This window comes from Nycticebus coucang, chromosome 5 (genome assembly GCF_027406575.1).
Source record: "Nycticebus coucang isolate mNycCou1 chromosome 5, mNycCou1.pri, whole genome shotgun sequence".
Lineage (NCBI taxonomy): Eukaryota > Metazoa > Chordata > Mammalia > Primates > Lorisidae > Nycticebus > Nycticebus coucang.
The window spans coordinates 108609264-108614969 of record NC_069784.1 but is presented as its reverse complement, the minus strand read 5'-3'; positions in this window follow the sequence as shown (position 1 = coordinate 108614969).

Genomic DNA, 5706 nt, shown 5'->3' with positions numbered 1-5706 from the left:
AAGATCAGCCCAATTTATAAGCATAAACACAGACTCCTAGAAACTCCATTAACTGGTTCTAAAAGGATCAAACAGTGATGGGCATTCTTGCATGGAATTCCAGCTAAATGAGTGGCTAAAGAACCCTTGGCACATGAAGAGGTACACCTCTTCATCCCATTCTCCCCAGCCCCACCTAATAATAGAAAAAGTAGGTTTCACTGGCCCAGAAAACTCACTTGTTTCTGATATTTTCTAGAAGAACAGACCCTGAGCCTTTTTAATTCCAACTACAGTACTAAATACCCCTGAAAGGTTAAAAAAAATGGGGGGAAAGTGTGTTAAGAAAACACATTTTAACTAAAGGTGGAAAATAAGCTGATGTTTACAGTTTCTCTTCTTTCCAAGTCTGCTCTCAAGACCTTAGCTGACCTAACTTGGGTAAGAAATTCCCCTTTCTTCAAACAAGAATTAACTGTATTCCTTGATTCAATTACATTGAAACTCACAAAAATATCCACCACCCTTTTTTTTTTTTTAAGACAGAGTCTCATTGCATTCTGTTGCCCAGGCTAGAGTCCTTGGTGTCACCTAGCTTACAACAACTTCAAACTCCTGACTTCAAGTGACATTCCTACCTCATCGTCCCCAGTAGCTGGCACTATAGGCATCTGCCACAATGCCCAGCTACTTTCTTCTATTTTAGTAGTGATGGGGTTCCACTTTTGTTCAGGCTGGTCTCAAACTCCTGAGCTTAAGGAATTCTCCTGCCTCTTCCTCCCAGAATGCTAGGATTATAGGCATAAGCCACCGCACCTGGCCAAAATGTCCTCTTATAGGCCTGTCCCTCAATATATACCCAACTGAAAACAGCAGTAATAAGCAGTCCCCTCTACTCCAAAGCAAGCAATTCTGTTGTATTTCATGCTCATCTATATAAAAAGCACTTGTCAAAACTGTGGTTGATTACATATTTCAATGTTAGCAGAATAAAAAAGAAAGGGAATTATACTGCCTGGAATAGTTCTGTCACCTAAAAATTAAAAAACAACTTGAGAAGACTGGGGTGATGATTGTTATGGATGCCACATGACACCTGCGTGATTCTGCATTAATTCTCAGCTACACAAGTCTTGGATACTAATATATAAAAAAATCATTTATTGAAATGTCAAGCAGGCATTTCCTATTGCTCCAATAAGTTATAATTTCTGTTGGGGAAAAAAGTGTTCTAAATCCCCAAAACACAAGTATTTTCCTAAGAAATTTGAAATTCCCCTAAGGAAAGAAACATTTGAATCTGAACCAAAGTGACATAAATTGACATTTCTCCAAATCCTGTGTGTGTGTGTGTGTGTATGGGATTTTTTCTTTTTTTTTTTTTTTTTTTTTGTCTCACTATGTTGCCCTCGATAGAGTGCTGTGGCATCAGAGCTCACAGCAACCTCAAACTCTTGGGCTTAAGCAATTCTCTTGCCTCAGCCTGTCAAGCAGCTGGGACTACACGGGCCCACCACAATACCCGGCTATTTTTTTGGTTGTAGTTGTCATTGTTGTTTGGTAGGCCTGGGCTGGATTCAAACCCACCAGCTCTGGTGTATGTGGCTGGCGCCCTAGCCACTGAACTACAGGCGCCCAGCCTAAAAATCCCATATTTAAACACTACGTTTTAAAGGAGAAATGTGCTCAGGAATCATGGGTTAGTAGGGTTTAATCATTGTATCACTGGGTAGGGCATTATGTATGGTATTAATATTGGTATCATCAGTATATGATATAACAATATCTATATTAAGATATTATATAATATATAGTTGAGTCTTACAATGAATATATGTTACTTTTATAGTCAAAAATTAAATTTTTTCCATTGTGGATAGGGGAAAACTACATCTCATTGAATTCGGATTTTGAATACATCAATTTAAGAATTAAAGTTGTAGAAGATGGCACTTTTATTGTCAAAGAATGAAACTTGTATGTGTGTTTTACCCATTTTTAGGAATTTGTCCAGAAGATATACTTCCAATATACAAAATTGCATACGCATAACATTTCTGAATATTTGTAATTTTAAAATGTTGGAAACAACCTAAAGGTCTTTACATAGGAGATTAATTTAATAAACTTCAGGGCATCTACACAATAAGGTACCATGCATCAATAAAATAGGATGAGAAAGACATATATATATATTGAGTGATTTCCAAGATGTGTTGTCAAGGTTTTTAAGAAGGTACAAAAGGAAAATATATGTGTGTGTGTGTGTGTGTGTGTATAACATATATATGTGTATATATATATAGTGTGTGTGTGTGTGTGTGTGTGTGTGTGTGTGTGTAAAAAAGGAAAATAAGAAAATAAACATCTGAGGGGCGGCGCCTGTGGCTCAAAGGGGTAGGGCTCCGGCCCTGTATGCCGGAGGTGGTGGGTTCAAACCCAGTCCAGGCCAAAAACTGAAAAAAAAAAGAAAAGAAAGAAAAAAGAAAATAAACATCTGCTTATTTTTTACAAAAATAAATACAGGAATGATAAATGAGAAACAAATGAAATGGCACAGGGTGGACGGGAAAGTACCGAAAGAGGGGAGGGAGGACACCTCTGGGTGTCTCTTTTCACCTAATTTTGGCTTTTAGACCCATGTTAATATTTTACATATTCAAAAAATAAACTTAATTCAACAAGAATGGGGAAATCCTTTAATGGAGTATGAAAAGAAATAAACAGTACTACATTTCAGCTGAATAATGTAACTATGTCATAGCAGGAATACAAGTCCTTTGGAACAGTATTCTAACTACTTAGCAGATTTCTTTTTCTCAAGTGGTATTGGTTAGCAATTCCTTCTCTGTGTATTGTAGGACTGAAAAAATGACTAAATGTATTTATGATGTTGGGAACCAAATTTCTCACTATTGAAGAAGGGAAATAAAATTATGAAATGGGAAAGGATGGAAACAAAAATCCCCATGGTATTGCCTGGTAATGAACTCATGACTTTTATTCACATAGTTTATACCCGTAAAGCTAGGGATAGATATAGGCAGAGTGACATAGATATACACTCACTACCTTTGTTGACTGGAAAGTCCTAGGTGCAATGATGCCTCAGAGGCCACTAGGGTACCAGTGACCCCTAAATGGAACCAGGTCTCCTTGGAGAAATTCTGATTCCAGACTTAGTTGCAGGGAAAGTATAAGATGATTCTGAAACATTTATTTTTTGTACCAGAAAATAAGGAAGTACTCAAAAAATGATGAGAATATATCAAAAAGACACTGGGATCACCAGTGGAGCTCTTGCTGGCTGAATCCAGGAAAATTTGAGTTCTAAAAGAAATAGAAATTGTAATGTATTTTAATCCATTGGAATACAAAAGAATTTATGAGTAAATAAAGAAATCTATGCAAATAAAGAAATTATAAACAAATAAGAGGATAATTTTGCTGGGCGCAGTGGCTCACGCCTGTAATCCTAGCACTCTGGGAAGCTGAGGCGGGTGGATTACCTCTGCTCAAGAGTATGAGACAAAATACCAGGGCTCAAAATACCAGCTAGAAAAAAAAAAGCAAGAGCAAGACCTCGTCTCTAAAAATAGCTGGACATCGTGGTGGGCACCTGTAGTCACACTAGTGGGGAGGCTCAGTTAAGAGGATGACTTGAGCACAAGAGTTTGAGGTTGCTATGAGCTATGACAACGCCATGGCACTCTACCAAGAGTGACAAAATGAGAATCTGTCTCAAAAAAATGAATAAATAAATACTCTCTATAGTAGAATGCTAATAAATGTAAAATAAGGGGGGTTTTAAAAATCACCTCTTTTGTAACTGCCACAGTAAAAATCAAATCAGAGTATTAGAGGATACTAAAGCCAGTCAGTGAAAACTTAATGAGAAACAGGCAATGAATAGGGTCTCAAGTATCCTCCTATAGATACTTTCTAAATTACAGAGGGAAAATACCATCTTTATAAAAGAGAAGCCTAGCAAACACCAACTTCACCAACGGAGCAAGTCGGGTGCCAGTAATAATGTCACAAATGAATATCCCGTGATTCCAAACGCAAAGGGCTAAGGACAAACATCACTAATGTCGTGTTTCTGCCAAAAACGCATCCCAGCAATCCAATCATGGGAAATGTCAAACAAATCCCAACTGAGGGACAGTCTACAAAATAAACGACCAAGATGCTTCAAAAATACCAACAGCATTGGTTAAAGGCTGAGGAATTGTTGTATAGGCCATTATTGAAAATATAAGAAAAATCGGAGGCCGGGCATGGTGGCTCACATATGTAATCCCAGCACTCTGGGAGGCTGAGGCAGGTGGATTTGGAGACCAGCCTGAGCCAGAGCCAGACCTCATCTCTTAAAAATAGCCTGGTGTTGGGGCGGGCGCCTATATTCCCAGCTCCTTGGGAGGCTGAGGCAAGAGAATTGCTTGAGTCAAGAGTTTGAGATTGCTGTGAGCTATGACTCTACGGCCCTCTACTGAGGGTGACAAAGAGAGACTCTGCCTCAAAAAAAAAAAAGAAAAGAAAAAATAGAAAAATTAGATAGGACTATAAATTAGATTACATATATAGTATTATATTGACATTATATTGACTGTGGTTGTGGGAGTTAATGTCCATTATAGTCATGACTGACTATAATGAATTCTCAGAAAGTTCAGGGATAAAAAAGATACAAATGAAAATACACAGTGGGAATATTAACAAGTGGTAAAGTTAAGTAAAGGCTGTAATAACTTCTTTATACTATTCTTACAGCCTTTCTAAATACATAAATTGTTTTATTTATTTATTTATTTATTTTTGTAGAGACAGAGTCTCACTGTACCGCCCTCGGTAGAGTGCCGTGGCGTCACACAGCTCACAGCAACCTCTAACTCTTGGGCTCAAGCGATTCTCCTGCCTCAGCCTCCCGAGTAGCTGGGACTACAGGCGCCCACCACAACGCCCGGCTATTTTTTGGTTGCAGTTTGGCTGGGGCTGGGTTTGAACCCGCCACCCTCGGCATATGGGGCCGGCGCCCTACTCACTGAGCCACAGGCGCCAAACTGCACAACCGTTTACATTTTCAAATTTTTAAATAAAACAAGCTCATTGTAAAATATAGGCTACCTACTAAAAGTTATAAAGTAGAAATTGCAAATCCCCTATTATTACATGACATGTTAAATCATCGGTATTCATTTGTTCAGAATGATTTTATACATATATATTTCTTTTCAATAGAATAATGAGTAAGCAAGGGAAGGCATAACGTTGTATAACCTCTGTGTAAAAAAAAAAGTGCAACTTTAACTTTTCTCAGACTGTCTACCACTCAACAACCTTGCCACTTTCAGAGGAGCTCAGAAACAATGAGGACTCCCAGAGTTATTAAACTTGGCTCAAGATTGTAACCATCCTCCATTTGTCTCCTCACAGTGGGTCTAAATTCCAGGTGATCTGATCCTGTTTCCAGGTCACCGTGGGGGCGGGATAACATTTATTGGAGAAATTGTGTATATAAAAGATATTAACTTTATTGCTGTATATCTGCAAATAGTTTTCTATTTGTGTTTTGTCTTTCAGCCCCTCTGTATTGCACACTTCATGCTGCATAAATTTTTAAACGAAATCCTACAAGTGAAGAAATTTTGCAAAAAAAAATCCAGAGGCACTAAACTAACATTTCAAGTAGTTATAATTAATGACCATAATTCAATCGAAATCCTA